This window comes from Mytilus californianus, unplaced genomic scaffold (genome assembly GCF_021869535.1).
Source record: "Mytilus californianus isolate M0D057914Y unplaced genomic scaffold, xbMytCali1.0.p SCAF_6, whole genome shotgun sequence".
Classification (NCBI taxonomy): Eukaryota; Metazoa; Mollusca; class Bivalvia; order Mytilida; family Mytilidae; genus Mytilus; species Mytilus californianus.
This window is the reverse complement of record NW_026262712.1, coordinates 52,294,580-52,313,831: the sequence shown is the minus strand read 5'-3', so window position 1 is coordinate 52,313,831 and position 19,252 is coordinate 52,294,580. Positions and strand designations below refer to the sequence as shown.

At 31.4% G+C, this 19,252-nt stretch overlaps 2 long non-coding RNA genes across 2 annotated transcripts; one reads left to right on the top strand and one right to left on the bottom strand.

The window, feature by feature from the left end:
- Positions 1 to 218: 218 nt before the first annotated feature.
- LOC127705323 (uncharacterized) lies at positions 219 to 5,162 on the top strand. The gene is made up of 2 exons (XR_007983828.1): positions 219 to 1,423; positions 4,334 to 5,162. It is a non-coding gene; the product is annotated as an uncharacterized LOC127705323 (long non-coding RNA).
- Positions 5,163 to 12,167: 7,005 nt separating this feature from the next.
- On the bottom strand, positions 12,168 to 16,139 carry LOC127704466 (uncharacterized). The gene is made up of 3 exons (XR_007983287.1): positions 15,885 to 16,139; positions 13,034 to 13,246; positions 12,168 to 12,406 (listed from the first exon to the last, which is right to left on the bottom strand). It is a non-coding gene; the product is annotated as an uncharacterized LOC127704466 (long non-coding RNA).
- Positions 16,140 to 19,252: the final 3,113 nt, after the last annotated feature.

Sequence of the window (19,252 nt, the reverse complement as noted above, 5' to 3'; positions counted from 1 at the left end):
TTTCATTTTGTTTACTCTTGTATTTATACTTTACTTAATTAGATATTTGTCAGGAAAGTGTATATGTCATCATCGTTTACTACACTGTACTAAGTTTGTTATGTTTGTTTTAATTTTTGCTCTGTATGTGATATATATAAACACAGTTTGACCCAGACTTATTTGTATGTTTGTTAGAATTTTTTTAAGTCAGTTGTGCTTGTATGTCTGTGCACTACTGGACGAAAAAACAACTGTCCATACCAGTAACAGTCGTTGTACGACTGTCTTAGTCTGTGGAAGACTGAAGATGACTGTCAAAGAAACTGATACAGTTGATTAATGTCTGTCCCAACACTTTTATGGGTTGTGAAAATCAAAAAATGTTATCAACAGTCATTTAAGGACTGTTGCAGTGGTTTACGGGGTTGTCACAGTCAAATACTATTTATTACAGTCTTTCCAAAAGTTGTGGCAGTTGTATAATGTTTGTCCCAACCTTTTAATAGTTGGGACAGTTGAAATTTGTTTGTGTCAACTTTTCAGACGTTGATGCAGTCAAAAAATGTTTGTTACAACGTTTCTAGAGTTTGGACAGTTGTAAAATGTTTGTTACAACTTTTTAAAGGCTGTTACAGTCATTAAATGTTTATTACAAATTTTAAAAGGTTGCTACAGTCGTTAAATGTTTAAAACAAACATTTCATAGGTTGTTGCAGTCGACAAATATTTTAGCGTCACGGTAGCAACTCAGTGTAAAAAAAAAATTACGTTTCAACCGGCTCTCAAGATTTGATATAGTTGTGAAATAGCCCATAATTTATACTATTATCATCTATTGTGCGGTTGTTGACTTGTTTTGTTTTTTATTTATTTATTTTGCGATCGTTGTTTGTCTTTTGTCGTTTTCCGTTTATTGCAATAGCATTGTCCGTTTATTTTTGACATGTGCGTTTGATTTCCCTTTAGGTATCTTTACTTTTTATTTTATCTATTCAGATTCGTTCATAACTGGTTTTACATACCAGAAGCCTTCGTTTAAAAATAGAGTTTTAATATTATTGCAGAAGATGCTAATGAATTCATTCAAATTTATATTTGAAAAATTTTTGATAACTTCTGATCGAGGAATAGAAAATGTACCGTCGGTGTACCTGAAGTAAATTTAAAGAATATGACTCAGTTACCAATATTGTACAGCATAATAAAACAGTTTTAATTTGAATTACTCTCCATGAGGGATATTTCCGATGATAAAAAAAAAAATAATTAAAACTGTCAAGTTTCATTAAAAACGGAAAACAATTCTTCACCGTGAACGATTTACCCTCTTTATTTTCTTGTCGGCAAACTGGACCTGCAGGTCGGCAAACTATATTTTACACAGGAAACTACAGATGTTAGACCACATGTACAATATAAGCCGAGCTGGAAATTATAATCGGTGAGTAGAAATGATCAATATTTTAAAGCATGTTTATCGAATAATCATGGATCCAAGATCTTCCTACAGACAGGCTATGAATCGACGATCTATATCACCACACTCGTGCATAGTTGCATGTTCCAAGGCAAAGTTAAGATTTGGGCTTGGAAAAGTTGTGCATCATTGAAATTCATGTATGACACCATTCCCCCTCCCCCTTTTATCATGTGTATGTCATTTAATCCCTTATTTACTTTGCATACATCACCCCATGGGTGACAAGGTCAAGGGAATAAAAAAAGGTTACTCTTGATCTTCATCGTCTTACTGTTAAACTCTAACATGTGGGGCATTGGTTAACTTTTGTTGTGCGGGATGGCCTTTAACAGGACCTATACATCATGTACATATTGTATGTTAATGTATTGTTAACTCTCTGGTCTTAAATTTGCATGAAATACTTGTCACTGGACTTTTTATAACCAACAACCAACCAATCTTTACATGCACATATCCAAATAATTGTGTTACTAATGCTGGATTACAAGTATTTCCCTGGTTTTGCTTTATCAGCTGATAGTTTTGGTTCTATTATTTAAGAATGCATTGTGACGTCACAATTTCCATTGAAAAACATGCATAGTACAAATTAATATGACGGTGTACGAAAACATATGATATGACCATAAAGTTTTATGAAAATTATTAATTTTAGTGACTTATTTAGCAAGTATGCATTTTCATTCAATTTTTAAATAATTCCCAAATATGGACAACAAAACACGAATATATTTGATAATATATTAGGCATTGAAAGTGAATATGTATTAGATGGTTAAAAATAACATTAATCATCAAAATAAAACAATATTATTAACTTAATGTTCCTGAAACCATGCACAGAGTCATAACCATGATAACAGTTGCCATTTAAACACAGTTGATTAAACAAAATGTGCTAATTCAATTAGTAATTGTTTCATCATGTACTTAAGGATTCATATTGAACAAGGGTTGTGGAGGTTGTTGCATCTTTTCTCAAATGAATAATTACAATGAATAAAATATCTATAAATATTTCATCATGTTAATTGCTACATGCACATGGTTTTAAGTTAAAAAGAAATAAAAACATATTAAAAGAGCAAAGTTAGCATCATAATTATATTCTTTTTAGATTTAACATAGAATATTAAATCACTATACATTTGTAAATACTTTGAACCTAAACTATATATTTTCATGTGAAATTTTTATATAAATTGTGCCCTGTAGCATGGTTAGTCAAAATTCATTTATTCCATAAACATGATAAATGTTATCTAGTAGTAACATTCAAGGGTCTTTTTATTTATTCCACCATTAAAATGATTAAAGGACTTTCTATTCATGAGTCAAATTTGTGTGTTAAATTGTGTTTTGGTTACTTTATTGTTGCCTTACTGTTGGGTTGATGCATCATTGATATATAATTATATCCCACATCTCCTTTCATCATGTGCATTCACATCTGACTGCAGATTTTTTGCCTTTCCTACATAATTATTGTATGTTTAACATTCAATATGTGCGGAAAACATAACAAACAAATCTATCTGTAAGCATATTTTTTTTTATCTAAACATGGTATAAACTTTTTTAAAGTATTTTATGAAGCTCAAAATATTTTTTATAGATATTGTATTATCAAGTAAGTTGTCATAAAATTTACTGTGTTAACTGCATTGTATGTCTAATAATTTGGTTTAAAAATACCTTTTATTCAAATTCAAAATAAATAATTAAAATATATGTATTTACTGAACATAAATTCATGACCATGCAAATGTGACATTAAAATAGGTAATAATCAGGATGTTAACACTGGATAGGTAATAATCAGGAATTCTTATATACATGCTATAGCTAATATACAGATTAAGACACACAATAGTTTATTGCCTTGGGGAGGAATTTTAAACTGTCATGGGTATATATTGAGGATGATTTTATAATGATGTTCACAAATTATAATTGTCCTCTTCAAAATTTTGATAAATTTTTCAAAATAAATTATAATTTAAGCAGTTAAGAAAAATATGAAACAGCAGGATATAATATTATTTTGGATACAAATTATGCATATTTTAAAAGTTATCTGAGTATTGATTTATCAAAATAAAATTGGGTAAATAACTAAAATAAAATAAAGAAAGTGTTGTCTGAGCTGCAAAGCATTATTTAATACAAGCTGTAATAAGTAAAAAGTATTCTGGGTAACACAAAAGATGTAAAAGTAAACTCAAGGATTTAAAACATTAACAGGGAGGGTTAAGCCTTGGAACAGTATATATATTATCCTGATTAACCTTAGGGACAAAGATTCTACATTTACATCACAAAGGTTTATTCATTATATGCACTTGACAAAGGGAAAGTCAATAGCATCTATATAGTAACAGTGCATTTATTTATTTAATTATTTTTTTCATTCTTTAAACTTTTCTCTGTAGTATCAATCTATTTCATATTAACATGAACAAAAGCAATAACCTGTTGTGTTTTAGAGAGGAATAACTATGTCCATGATGTCTGACTTTAAAGAATTGATGAAATAAAGTATGGTGTGAGCCTCAATAAGACAGTAACGCTTCAATGAAAGTACACAGTCACACATAAAAAATTGTTAATGTAGGAAAAAAGACAATACCATATATAGAATTTAGACCCCCTAAAAAGATTTATTCTTCTTGTTTAAAATTGGGACTTAAAAATATAGTTGTATAAGTCCTAGAAATTTTTTGTCAATCAAATGAGGATTGCTAGTTTTCATCTAGGTAAATACAGTTATTGTAATTGACTTTCTTTTAAGTACCGTACAATGTATATAGTATTATGTTAGTTAAAATTTTACTGTACTTTAGTCTCAATGTATATTTTTTTTTGTAGATTCATATTGGCTTGAGCATGACTCCTACTTAGAATATGAAGCCTGCTACATGTGCACTTTGATGCATAGGAAATATAGATGTCACTGAGTCACTCTTATAGCTGCAAATTGTGAAACAGTGGATTAATTCATTATTTTGTGCTAGTTATTTATTGTTTTTGGAAATAATGAATAGCACTTGCAGCATTATTCCATGATGATGATGACTTGTGATGTTAGGATTAAATTGGACAAGAAAAAAATTGTGCATTGTACATGTTGTACAAATAGGAAACTTACAAATTGTATTAAAGGAGGACCACAGTACTGGATGACTAAATAACTTGGATAATCGTGATAATTATTCATTTGGTATATCAATAATGAATTTGGAATAACAAGATTTCATAGTTTCAGTGCATATTATAGTGCAATCATACATTGTATCTGAATTCCATGAATACCTTGGATAATTATTCATTTGAAATAGCCATTTGGAATAATGAAAATTCATAGTTTCAGTGAATATTTATAATAATAGTGCATCATATCTGAATTCATGAATACTTTAGTGGATAATCAGTCATTTTAATATAATAACAATTTGGATAATGTGAATTTCTAGTTTCAGTGAAATTTACAAAACAGTGTATGTATATCGCATCTGAAGTTTATGTTGGCATTGCAATTGTTTACTACCACCAGGGTGTGTAAAAAGACCTTAACCACCCATGAGGGACTCTCGTAGTCCATCACAAATGTTTATTGTCAAATGACTGCTGGCTGTACTTCAAGTCTGAATAAAAATCTAAATTAGTGCCCAAGCATATTAAAAAAATAAACCATGTACTTCAAAGTATAATTTTATTGTCCCGCCTGCAACAAAAGTTGAAGTATGCAAGAAATAGGTATTACAATCTGGCAGCGGCTACAGTGTAACCTATTTGTATAAAGCTTCACTAGGTACATTTTAGAAGCTTAAAGACCTGGATACTTCTTTCATGTCTTTATGTTCAGTGTGATGTTATGAAGTTTCTGTTAGTAACTTGTCCGTTGCACTTTACCTGGTTTTCATGGTTGACTGACTGTTTGAAAAAATTATTACTGTTTGAACAGTCATACAGTGAAATACTCTCTTACATGTACATGTATAACATGTAAAATGAGTAATTGGACAAATTTATATGGTATATATATATAGGTATCTTGAAAGGTCTACATGTCTCATTGTCTGTCAGGCAGGGTTAACCTGACCTTGACTTAATTTCATGGACATGATGGATCAGTGATTAAGGTTTTTTCAGTTACTATGTCAAGTTTGTTTCTCAGATACTTCAAGCAGTAGGACTAGTAGGTATATTTGGTGTATGAAATGATTGTAAGGTGAATATACAGTCAGGGGTCATATTAAATAAGTGATTTTTAAATCACTTATTTAAGTAGCAAATTAAGAAGTTTTGTTACAAATTGTGATTTTGTAGTTTTACCAAAATTTTAAACACATAGGTTTAGATAATATCTTTTCATTAGTAAAATTGAAAAAATGAACTTTTTGCTTCTTTTAAGCAGCAAGGTTTATGCCTTTGATGCAATCATTTAGCTGCAAATTCTATTTTAGTTGAAAAAATGCTATAAAAATGGCTTTACATAATGAACTGATACTTTCTTAACAGATTTTTCCTAGCAGTGGGAGTATTTTTCCTGTAAAATTCAAGGTTTCATCTTATAGATTATGTAATAAAATTCTACTGTTCGCGATCAAAATTTCACTTTTCGGGGGTGTTGAAATTAGTGGGGGTTATTAAAATAATGATACTTAAAGAAGTGATTTTTTGGAAGGAAATTGAGGTATGATACTTAAACAAGTGATTTTTATGTCATTATCCTAGATTTAGTACAAGGTCATCACCTGACATGACCCGGTCATCCTATCAACACAGATGTTGGTTCTGATAATTTTAGCAACATAATTAGTCCCTGGATCATTAGTATTCTATATTTAAAGCTACAATAAAATTAAATCACTTAGTCTAGTGATTAATTTGTACTACTTAAATAGGTGATTATTAAAGAAAGACAACTCTTACTTCCAACCTTTATGGACGTAATGTTACTTGAATCAGTGATTTAGAAAATTACTCATTTAAGTAAGTCCCCTGACTGATATATCTGACTGCAAGACTTGCATCAGACTTTGACCTCAATGAAAATGTCATGGTTCATTGAACAATGTTTAGTTTTTGTGGTTTGGTCTATTTCCCAATGTTTCTCAGATGCTATAAACTAAATGTACATGTTCATGCATGACATGTATAGGATCACTATTTTTGGCATATTGGATATTTTTGTAAGTTGTACAAGTTTGATTGGGAGGTTTTAAATCTGACCATTACCTCATTTTCATGTTTCATTGGGCAATGTTTAGTTTTCATGGTTTGGATGTTAAGTCTATTTCACAGATACTATAAACCACTAAATTTTGGGTATGGAATGTCAGTTTGTAGGGTGTACATCATCTGTTTGGCATGGTTAATTTGACCATGACTTCATTTTCAAAGGTAATTGATAATGGAAAGTTTATGTGATACTTGTACATGTAGTAAAACCTTCATACATGTATTAAATTTTTTACATTCAACATAAATTCAATTTTACATGTAGGCAAAGCAGATATGACATTTCAGCGTGTGCACAGTCACTCTTGTTACATCACCATTGATCATGTCTACCATGTTGATTATAGCTGCTTTTTGTCAAAAGTCGGACAACTATTAACAATTGTTATATTTCATTTGATAATATTGTAGTCTTGTATAACATGTATAATGTCATGAATGTACAATAACCAGAATAAGGAGATGTGGTATGATTTTCAATGAGACAACCATCAACCGTAGACCAAGTGATGTAATTGTTAGTAACTGCACATCCTTCAACAATGAGCAAAATCAGTACCACCTATCATGATAATGAAAAACCTATAGCAGGCCTTGCCATATTGGATGATGTACATGTAACACAATGTAAACAAGTTTAGACGAGAAACCCAAGTTTGATTTATATACAAAAGCAACAAACAATCAGTTGGCGATAAAATTGAGTTAATCATGTTAATAGATATAAGAAGATGTGGTATGATTGCCAATGAGACACCTATCCATCCAAGTCAAAAATTTTGAAAAAGTAAACCATTATAGGTCAAAGTACAGTCTTCAACACAGAGCCTTGGCTCACACCGAACAGCAAGCTATATAGGGACTCAAAATTACAGTTAAGCATGTTTAGAATTTATCATGTTTACAGACCCATTGAAACATGAGTGATGACAAATGTATTATGGTTTACCAAAGACTTATAGGTGATCCAATATTAACAGGCTTCTGCCCTTAATTTTAATTTGCTATGATTTTAAAAACTTCTAGCAAAAGAAAAAAACCAACCTGTAATGAAAAAAAAAATTTAATAAAAATGTTTTCAAGAAAGGGATGAGAATTGGACATTTTTTTTTGTTGCTGTACAATTAGAATTAATGTATCGATACATATATATATATAGCATGGTGTGAAAAGCCTATGTCATATATACAAACATGACAAATAGACTAAAACATATGATAATAAACTGGTGAAATTGAGTAAACTGCTACTATATGACATCAACCCAACAACAACTAAATAACAAGCTAGAGGTCAACATATATCTATAAGTCTTAACACGTGAAAACTTTACGACAGATTCATCCATTGGAGAACAAGTGATCATTGATGGTGATACACGGCTGAAAACATAATTGCTCAAAATATCGACACAACAATGTAAAATAGAACTGCATTTTTTTTTATAAGATCATTATTAAATAAATAAAATGATGTCGTACTTGTTTACAAATTAGACAATTTTTCACCAAAAACCCAATGACATAGAAGTTAGCAACTGAATTGGCAAATTTGATAAGTTCAGAATAATAATTTCCAACATATAGGCAGCCAGATTAAATATTTTCACTCAGACCAGGGCCAGAATACTTATTTTCAGTCCATCCTTCTTTTAAAGTGAGTCAAAAAAAAATGTATGATTTAATTAATCATTGATTTTTTTTTCTAAGGGGCGCCCAAATAACTTCTGCTGGTAATTGTAATACATATGTACTGTTTTCATCACTGATTGAAGATGAATATAATTAGAATAATGGACCCATTTGCCTAATTTATAAATGTGACCATTTTAAAATTTCCATTACATCTAGTAAAATTGTTTGTTTTCTTTACTGGTTGAATAATATATCAATATTGGACAAGCATTTATATGATTAAATTAATTGAATTTAAAAAATGGAAATTGGAAAATATTTTGGATAAACATTAGCATGGTTAGTACGACATCTGATCAACTGAAACCATAAAGAGAATCTGATGTCAGTCTGTAGAATTTAACAAGACAGGAGTCTAAAGAATACAACACGTTCTAAACCGTTATGTGAATAAATAAAAGAATATTTGATTTCCTTGTCTGAAACAATGCGAGTTTTCTTGTTTTGAACATTTCAACTTTCACTGGCTCTAGTTATTTTGTCGGTCTTGTACAGTACGTCCATCTATTTATAAATACTTATGGTAAATTGGTTGAGAAAAATCCGGTGAAAATATGAATGATCTCGAGTGATAAATTCTTACCTCAATAAATCATGAATGAATGCCGAAGTGCTATTTATCAAGGACATTTGAACTTCAAATAGACAACTCGTTACAATATACAGTACAAAGTCGAGTCAATATTGAACTATTCAAAAATAAAATACAGTAAAATAAATTAAATTTAGATAGATTTAAGAGTATTTTTGTTTTTTCATAGCTGCAAAAAATGCGTTAAATGTTCATCATAGCTTTGATTTTTTTTTATATGTATAGAAATCAAAATGGTTAATACGGCAATGTTTATAATTTTGCAAGAAAAAAAATGTAGCCCCAAATAAAAGCTCAAAATAAGTGTGTGAAATAAGCCCTCGGGAAAAAATTAAGCAGTTTAATATGGGGATAAGTTTGACAAGTGTGTATATTCGGAGTTCCCCACTAGGTTTACAGTATATCATGTATATTGACCGTTATTATGAAGTAATGTGATTCGTAAAACTACGGGTATTGAAGACAACCTTGTATGCATGAATGATTTCACACCTAACTAATTTAAAAAAATTAAAAAGTTTTTATTTAGATAATATTGAAAATTGTCAACTGTTAATACAGTTAAAGATACATTTGGTTACAAATATATTGGGTAACCTTTTTCGATTTATCTGTAAATAGTTTTAAATGCGAATAAAACCGTCCTGTGTGAAATTGCAGGTATCTAGTGCTGGTTCCGATTTTGTTCGATGAGATGAGAGGCGAGGGAGTGTTAAATAATTAATAAAATTTAGCACATTCACTAAATAAGCGGGGAATACCAAAATGTTCAGCGGCAAATATTTCAAAATACTATTTTTTTTTAAATCAATTTCTATCTAAAATTTATGTATTAAATAGGTGTGATAGTTGTGTCTCTTTGTCACAACCTTATATTGCACACGGTAAAATTGTTTTACAAATAATTTAACCTATCCCTGACTGTCAGAAATTTTGTATCCGTGACTTTTAAGTTTTAATGACGATCAATGTTTGGAAGTTGCTACACTTATAAATTAGCTATGACTATGTAATGGTTGTAGCAATCATATTTTTACTGTTACAACCTTTTCAGCGTTTAAACAGTTTATTTATGACTGTTTCAACGTTTTCCGTGTTGGGACAGTTATTAAATAACTGTTACAACTTTCAAATGGTTGCAGCAGTCTTATTGTGACTGTGACAACCTTTTGGGCGTTTAATCAGTTTTTTTATGACTGTTGCAACGTTTTTCGAGTTGGGACAGTTGTAAATCAACTGTTACAACTTTGAAATAGTTGTATCAGTCCTTTAATGACTGTGACAGTTATTTCTAGCGTTGTTGCAGTCGATTTATGTTATAGACAAACACTTTTAAAGTTGGGACAGTTACAAAATAACTGCAGCAGTGAAATTTAACAACTGTAACAACTTTAACAAACATTATCAGTCTTAGAACAACTGTTACTGGTATGGACAGTTGTTTTTTCGTCCAGTAGTGGTGGTGTATGTATACACAATTTTGGCTGCTATGTCCCAATTATTGTCACGTTTACTTTTTATCTCTGTTTGGGTTGCACCCTCATCCATAAACACTATCATACAAGTGGGAGGTTTAGTTAACTATAAAAAGACAAACCAGTTTTAATCCTACATTTTCTTTCGCCGGGGAAAAAGCATGTACCCAGTCAGAGTTATGACAGTTGTTTTTCATTCGTTCCGTTGATTGATTTAGTAGAGTGTTTGATTGTGTCAGGTTTAGACTTCCTTTTTTTTGAATTTCGGTATTTTGTTAAAAATACTTTTTAATGCTTCCATGATCTCCAGCTATCCTTAGAGTATGCTTTTAACATATGATTAAGTATCTGCGAGTGTCGAAATTTTTTATAATTTAAAGTTAAGTTTAAGACCGTAGTTAGATACACCACTGACCGTGTTTCTTCGCTGCTTCTTACTGAAATTGCAGGTTGGTAAAATGCAAGAGCCCCAACAATATGAAGAAGGCTACACTACTTCTCGATACACAGTAAATAAGAAAGTAGGATTCCGACGCACCGTTAGTTGTGTGATATATTTAAGGTAAAATAAAAAAGGAGGGAAGTCCATTAAATCTGACCAAATCAAACACTCGATTCTAATAATCAACGGAACGAATGGAAAACAAATGTCGTATTTTTGACTTGGTACAAGCATTATCCACGACAGAACAAAATGATGGGTTAAAACTGGTTTTATAGTTAACCATAACCTACCTCAAGACAGTGGTTTAAAAATACATAGGAATTAAACTAATTAATTGGATTGAGTTGAATTATCAGATCTGTACTAAGTACAAAACGGCTACCAAAAAGACAAAATTCCGATCCGCCATCAATCACATCTTGTAAATGCTAGTCCAAAACCAGATTTTACAAATTATTGAACCGTGTCTACCTGTCTGAAATATCAAAAGGCTTGATTTTTTTATTAACTAGGTTTACCAGGAGAAAAACTATTCAAAGTTTCGAGCTGACAAGTTTTACCTTTACTCTTTAGTAACCGAATTTGTACTAACCATAACCAACATGACTGATGTCATTAGTAAAGCAGAATCTGTGTACCATTCTGGAGCACTTGAGATCACCCTCAGTTTATTGTGGAGTTCGTGTTTCAGACTTGAAAACTTATTACGTAGTGCTTTGTTGCTTGTTTATTTTTTCCGTCGTTTTTAGTTTTTTTTGTCATGGAGTTGTCAGTTTAAATTAGACTTAATAGTTTTGAATGTCCTTGTTATCATCTGTTTGGGAGAACAATGACCAACTCAAGCACAAGCATGTTACCATGATACAACCGAAGCAGTGTATATGTTGAAGAATATAAATGTAAATTTGACAAGTAAAAACAAGAAGATGTGGTATGATTGCCAATGAGACAACTTTCCACAAGAGACCAAATGACACAGAAATTAAAAACTATAGTTCACCGTACGGCCTTCAACAATGAGTTAAACCCATACCGCATGGTCTGTTATAAAAGGCCCCGAAATGACAAATGTAAAACAATTCAAACGAGAAAACTAACGGGCTGATATATGTGCAAAATAATGAACGAAAAACAAAGATGATATACAGCAACAAACGACAACCACTGAACTACAGGCTCCTGACTTGAGACAGGCACATACAGAATGTAACAAAATAAACATACATTTTTTTTGTTCAACTATAAGAAAACGTAAAATCCTAATGTATAATTTATTAAGCCAGTTTTAATATAGTGCATACACTTTGACTTCCGCCACATGTAAATACTCTCTTCCTCGTAGCCTCAATTTCACAAAACGTGCCGTTTCGTCATATCGACATACAAGAACAAGATGAGATCCGAGTTGAGCCGGTCCGTCATAATGGGTACATTGATGCATGTTATTTGAAGAAGTACCAACAATAATGTCCAGGTCTTTCAGACGTCGTCCTGAAACAAATTAAAAGCTAATTTATTTTCCTATGTTTTTATTGCAGTTTATTTATGTATTATATTTTCGTATAGGTCTTTCCTTGTTTGGCTTGTTAATGCATTCACGTTTGCTATCGATAACTGATTTTCTAGTTTTAACACTTACGTTTGGTATGAAATCTCCTCCTTATTTTGATAAGAAAACGTCAATTTCTACACTTTTCTATCCGCTACAAGGCTTAACATCTGTATTAAATTCAGAGAATAGTGTTTATAAGAATGTAAAAGGTTGCAAAAAATGATCAAATCGGAAATTTATCATAGAGATTGATCAGGTCAATAACAGTAAATAAACATATCATAGATAACAGGTTTAAAATTTTGCACGCTTGACGCGCATTTCGTCTACAAAAGACGCATCAGTGACGCTGTAATAACAAAAGTTAAGAAGGCCAACTAAAATACGAAGTTGAAGAAAATTGAGGACCCCAAATTCAGAAAGGTTTGCCAAATACAGCTAAGGTGGTCTACAAATTGAACACAAACAAAAGAAGTAATGAATCATATAATGTCAATTGGTGTATAAAAATATTTATTATACGTCACCTAACCGAAATATCCCATCACGTAGATAGCTTTACTCACCTGTGGCTATGTCGCCATGCTTTCTGTTGAATATTTCGATCCGCTTTATCTGGTATGGTTTTCCTAGGTCAACAATCCAATAAGGTGATTGATCTTTGTAAGTGTGCATATATGTATTCAAATCACCATCAACAGCCTTTGAAGCATATTCTCCCCAACCGGTTGAACTTTGTCTGCATGACTTTCCGTACGCAACTTCCCTTAAAGGGATTTCTTTGATGTATGGAAATATAGAAAAGGATAGAATAAGATAGTCACTTTTATATAAAAAGAGGTAACCAAATGCGTAATAGACAGAAATAAAAGGCAAGAAAGACGTACACCTCAAATACAGATATTATGGGTGTGTCACCATTGAAAAAATTAAATAATCTTTTTTCCATGAAGTTTGAATCGCAACCAGCCATGTGTGTTTGAAGCTCAATAACCATTATCTTTTGATTGTTCAAGCTTTTTTTACAGTAAGGATAGGAATAATAAATTTGACAAACATTTTACTACATGTTGATATAATATAGAATATTCCTTTAAGGGTGATTCCACCTACAAGAAGTTTATTTCAAGTGGCCTTTCAAAAAGTTTCTGTTTGCATTGTAAACTTCTTGATAAAGGTTGTAACTAGGGGGGGGGTGGTGGGAAGGAGAAGGGGATAAACATCAATTTTCTAAATTATAGATTAAGCAAGACTAATTGTTTGGTTTTTTAATTTCTGCTACATTGAAATCGTGTACAAATATATTTTACAGGCATTCAACAAGATAATGTCTTTATTTGTACTTTTTATGACATTGTCTTGTGAAATCTACGCCGAATTTAAGTGCAGTCACTGATGTCAAATTGTAAGACGATATCATTTCACTTTAGAAGATCAATTTCAGATCCTTTAGAGTGGTTTTGATTTTTATTGTTGATGTTTTAATAGCGACTTTTGGTGCCTATTGTACAGTTATTAAAATCAGTTAATTGCTTTTCCAATTTAGATTTTAATTGTACTTTTTTCATGCACGTTTTATTATAAAATAATTTTACACTGATGAAGATGTTCAAGTGCATGTGTCAAGTCAGGCACCTTAAATTGCTAGTGATGTTTGTTATATATAAGTGCTGTTTTGTCATGTAGAGAATTGGTATTGATTACAGAATTTTTATGATCTCTGCTGATGGTATTCACGACTTTTTTTAGAATTGGATCGATTTAGAATATGATACCTTCTCTATTGTGGAAGATAATATGCTGACCCTCATTTCTGTGTCAGAGGATTGCTATGTGGTTGACTTATACATTTCATTCGTACAAAATACATAAATAATTAATGTTTAGGTAAAAGGCCAAATATGAAAAAAAAGATTTAAAAGGTTGATTAAATAATGCTTATTTTTCATTGGCAAATATGCCATACACATTCAGGTTAATAACATGTTAAAATGTTATATATTTAAATCCAGCTTTCTACTCTACAAACTCGTTGTGTCCGACATTACAATGTAATTGTGTCAATGATAATATGTCATCCAACAAGGATACTTTATTGCGTCTCCGAGCCGATTAGTCTTTTTCCTGATCCTTAGGGTCGCATATTTTTGGATATATCAGCAAATATCAGCAAAAACCAATACAAGTTAAGTTCATTGGTTTTCAACTTGGGATCAAACCCACAATCGTAAGCAATGGAGGAGAGCATATACACTTAGACCATCAACAAGAGCATTTGCGTAGTCGTTAAACGTTATTCAACACGATAATGCGAGAGTTAAATGGTACATTATCACTTATGAATAAGAAATTGACTATAATGTCTAGAGGATTAAAAATACTTTTCGCAAAAGTCATTCTTTTTTAATATGAAAGACGATTGGCAGTACTGTACTATAATACTATACATGTGTTTTCTTTGAATTCTAAAGCGCAAATGTTCACGAAACATCTTACTTTGTGAATAGTCACACTTATTCCAAAATAATGCCACATGAAACCTTTTCATTCAAAAAAAGAATCGCCTTGCCGAATTCCGTAAGTTGACGCTCAGATATATTAATGATAACAGTTAATTTACCTCCACATTTCAACAATCGATTTGTTGAATGAAATTGTATATCCTTGTATACTTAGCTTGAAATTAAGTATAGTACTATTTATGCCCTATCTAAATATTGTTTTCTTGAAATTGAAAATGATGGTACACTTCCAACTAAGTTCTAAGAAAAAAAGGTTTTTAACGAGTGTCAACAAAGAGGGAGGGAATAGTGCGAACATAAAACTTGTTTAATTCAACCCCAGTTCGTGTCTGCATCAAGTCAGATTATCTGGACTAAGTGATGTTAGTTGTTTTGTGACTAAATACTTGGTACGATCACCATCACCAATTGGCAAAACAACTTTTCTGTGTCTCAACTAATGACAGACATATGTTCGTGGTCTTATATCTTAAAAAAACTCGAAAAGTCGTCTGATGAGTGAGGTAAAGACACACATGCATAGCAAGAGACGCTTACCTCGTTGACACACCCAGCCTAGCTCTTTTTTGAGTTCATGCGATTTCCTGATTGCCGCGGGTGAAAAAGCATTCATAGCAATTGGTGAAAATGAAATGTTAATCCGCAAAAAAAATCCTCCTCCCCCACCCGAATATCAAATGGTTGTATCTTTACACAATTCTAAATGGAGAAAGAAGACACAGCAACCTCCATTGTCGAGATAATTCATTATGAACGATCACACTAACAATTAAAGTTGACTTTTTTGTGAGCTCTTGAGTCCCAATCTCCTGCGTTAAGTACCAGGTTGTTTTACAACTATAGTAATACCACTTGAAGATACCTCTTGCTATATAAGAAGAAAGATTGTACATACCTTTTGGGTGTCGGCGGAGTAGTTCTCGTAGAAATTTAGTGTTACGGTCTACCTTTGATTCTATTCTTTGTAACAGCTGAAAATTTTGTCCAGTTGTTGTTGAAACAAAAATTAGAAAAACAAAAACAAACAAAATTTGCATTTTCTTTACGCTTTAGTTTTTAGGAAATTACTTTCGGAAAGAGAAACTGTGCGTATTCTACGAAAAAAACAAATAATCACACAAAGCTGTCGTCAGATGTCGTGTCATTGCAATGCAAAAGAGATAGTTTGCATGTTTAAAATAACTTACACCTCAAATATCAATAAAAAGACACTATCAAATGTTCCAGTTTTGATTAAAAGGACTAAAAAAATTATGATATTTTCATACAAGCGATAGTCGTTGAACTTTAAAGGGAATTTTAAAGTTTTCTGCTTAGGTCTTAATAATGACCAGTGATTGTTTATTTCTTTTAAGTTGATTGGAGTATTAAGATCTATGAGTTTGACTGTCCCTCTGGTATCTTTCGTCCCTCTTTTTTAAGACCTTGGTCGATAAAAAAAATGTACATGTAATTTAAAAGATAAAGTACTATTTTATTTGCAATTAAATGATTTTTTAAGCAAGATCGTTCTTTATCTAGTTTTTCAATTCATTGATACATACAGAATTTACAAGAAAAACACAAGAAGTTGTGTAATTAAATATTCAAAGTCCATGCATTTGTCAGATCATATGATATTATGTTACAACTATTATAAAAGATATAGCATGCTTAATTCAAGTAGAAGGTATGATGAAGCCTACAATGTGGCCCCTTCAGTGCAAAAAGTAAAACAAAAAAAAACAAAAAAACAAGGGAAGATACAAAGCACGTAATCAGAATTCCCCAGTCAAACAACAACAGATTACATCAGAGTTTGAAAAAATATATGCAAATACATATATTCAACAGTCAATGATTTTATATCCCTTTGTAAACATACATACAACATACATACATACGTACATTCGGCATGTTAAACTATAATATTTATATATATTCATATTTTTCTAAAACACTGTTTGACACATATTCTACTAGTATATGATATGGAAAATAGAATTAAACGCAAAGTTTATTAGCAAACAAACTTTCTTAAAAATGTCTTAGAAAATGAATAAATAAAGGTTCGCAATAGAAAGATCATTTTGACTTCACACAAAAAGTACACCGAGGATTAAAGACAAAAAGAAAAGGCATCTTGCTTTCAGATATATTGGTAATGTACTGTCACTCAATAACCCATATTTCGAAGAGTGCTTACATATCATATATCCTACTGAACTTGAAATTTAGGAAACTAACGAAAGTAGAATGTCTGCATCATATATTGATCTTTCCCTCTATCTTTAAACCGATTGACGGCTTCAAACTAGAATCTATGACAAACGTGATGATTTCAGCTTTCCAATTGTGAACTTCCAATTTTTCAGCAGTAACATACCCTTTGCGCTATCGTATGCGGTTTACATCTCTCAGTTAATACGTTACGCTCGTGCATGTTCATTCTATACGGGCTTCATTTACATGGATATGCTGCTGACACAAAAAAGTGTGAATTTATATGTCGGGTGATGCATGTATAGCATGTATAGCAGGATACGCTTACTCTGTCGACGCACCCGTTCTTGCTCCTTTTCGAGTGCACGTGGTTCACTCAGGTTGTGTTTGTTTCTTTGCTTTGTCTTCTTAGTCGATTTATGCGATTTGAACAAAGTTAAAGTAATGTTGCCTGAATTTTACACTGTTGGCGTAACAAATACAAGGGAAAGTGACCATTATTCTTTGAACGAACTTAGAATTGTTGAACAGTACCTTTGAAACATTATTTCTCTGGACCTAATAGTGTCGAGGAAATACGTACTTTCAAGAAGCGCCTGCATATGGAGTATATCTCACAGTTGATTCGAGATTCCAGGGCTTGCATTTTCTATCATGATTTCCTTGAAAGAGGGTTGCTGTTCACAAGGAAGCTATTACACCAAGAGTTCCAAGTGGTGTCGCTGAAATCATCCCTTCGAAAAATTTACGGACGCCTTTACGAGTTGGTTAATTGTTATGGAATATCTTTTTCACAGATGACGACGAATATGTTTCAATTAACTACAATCCCCTCCCCTTTTCCACGAATGTGACCTACCGAATAAGACTTATCACCGGGTTTGTAATTACATGAGCGTTTTTGTCGCAAAAGGTTTTCTCCTATTTGTGCTATTTCAGAAAAAGAGAGATAGAGGAAGACCACCAGTACTGGTAAAAATTTAGAAAATACATTCTCATTGCACAGTGGATAAGTTAAATAAAAGACCAGCATCCCAACGTCTCCTCCGATGGAAATATTTTATCTGTCCTTGGACAATAATACATATACAACTGTATATAGGACTTAGGAGCATAGAAATAGTTCATCAGAGCAGTTAATCAAACTTGTTAGAGATTTAACATTTCATAAACATCCGACAAGAAATGAAGGTTTGAGAGTTCTTACTATGCAAGTTTCTATATAATTTATATTTTCAAGGAGCATATATACTTAAAAAAATAATGGATCGACACTGATTTCTGGACTCATTGGAAACATTGAAAATATATACCTATATACTCTATGATCATATTGTTTATCAAATCCTACATCACTAAAACACTTAAATATTTCTTTTTAGAATTTTACATATTTTCACCACATGAATGCAGAAAGGACGAAGTATTCATTTATTTTTGTAATGAAATTTACAGAAATGAAAAATTCCAACGAGAAAAGAGGGCATTGGATCTAGGAAAAAAATTTTTTTTGTGTTTCAAATATTTGTAGAAATCAGTTATATTAAAGCAGAACTTAGTTGTGCATGATGATATATTATCATTTTACATTATTTATTTGTGTGATACTTTTATTAAATAAATTGAACCCCTATTCCAATACTTTTAACAATTAAAATATTACATTTCAAACTTTGTCAATAGTATTCGGTGATCTCGAGTTACTGTAATAATATTTTCTTTGTATGATGTAAGTTCTTGTAACACAATCAATATTTGTTTGTAGTATCATACTGATAGCCTCAAAATATCCTACAGGAAAGGTCAACTTAAGGAATAATCGTAAAGAATGAGTCAACGAAAATCAATTATGTGAAAAGTAGCTAAATTGCTACTATTCTTATATGGCATATAAATAATACAATTCAAAATAGTCAAATTTAAAATCATAATTCAAAGTTTGGTAGTAGCTGTAATAGTCCGTTAGTTTTCTCGTTTGAATGGATTTACTTTGACATCCGGGTTTTTTCTCCGAAAAAGATGAGCTCCAATTGTGATATTCCAGAAAGATAAAGACAGCAT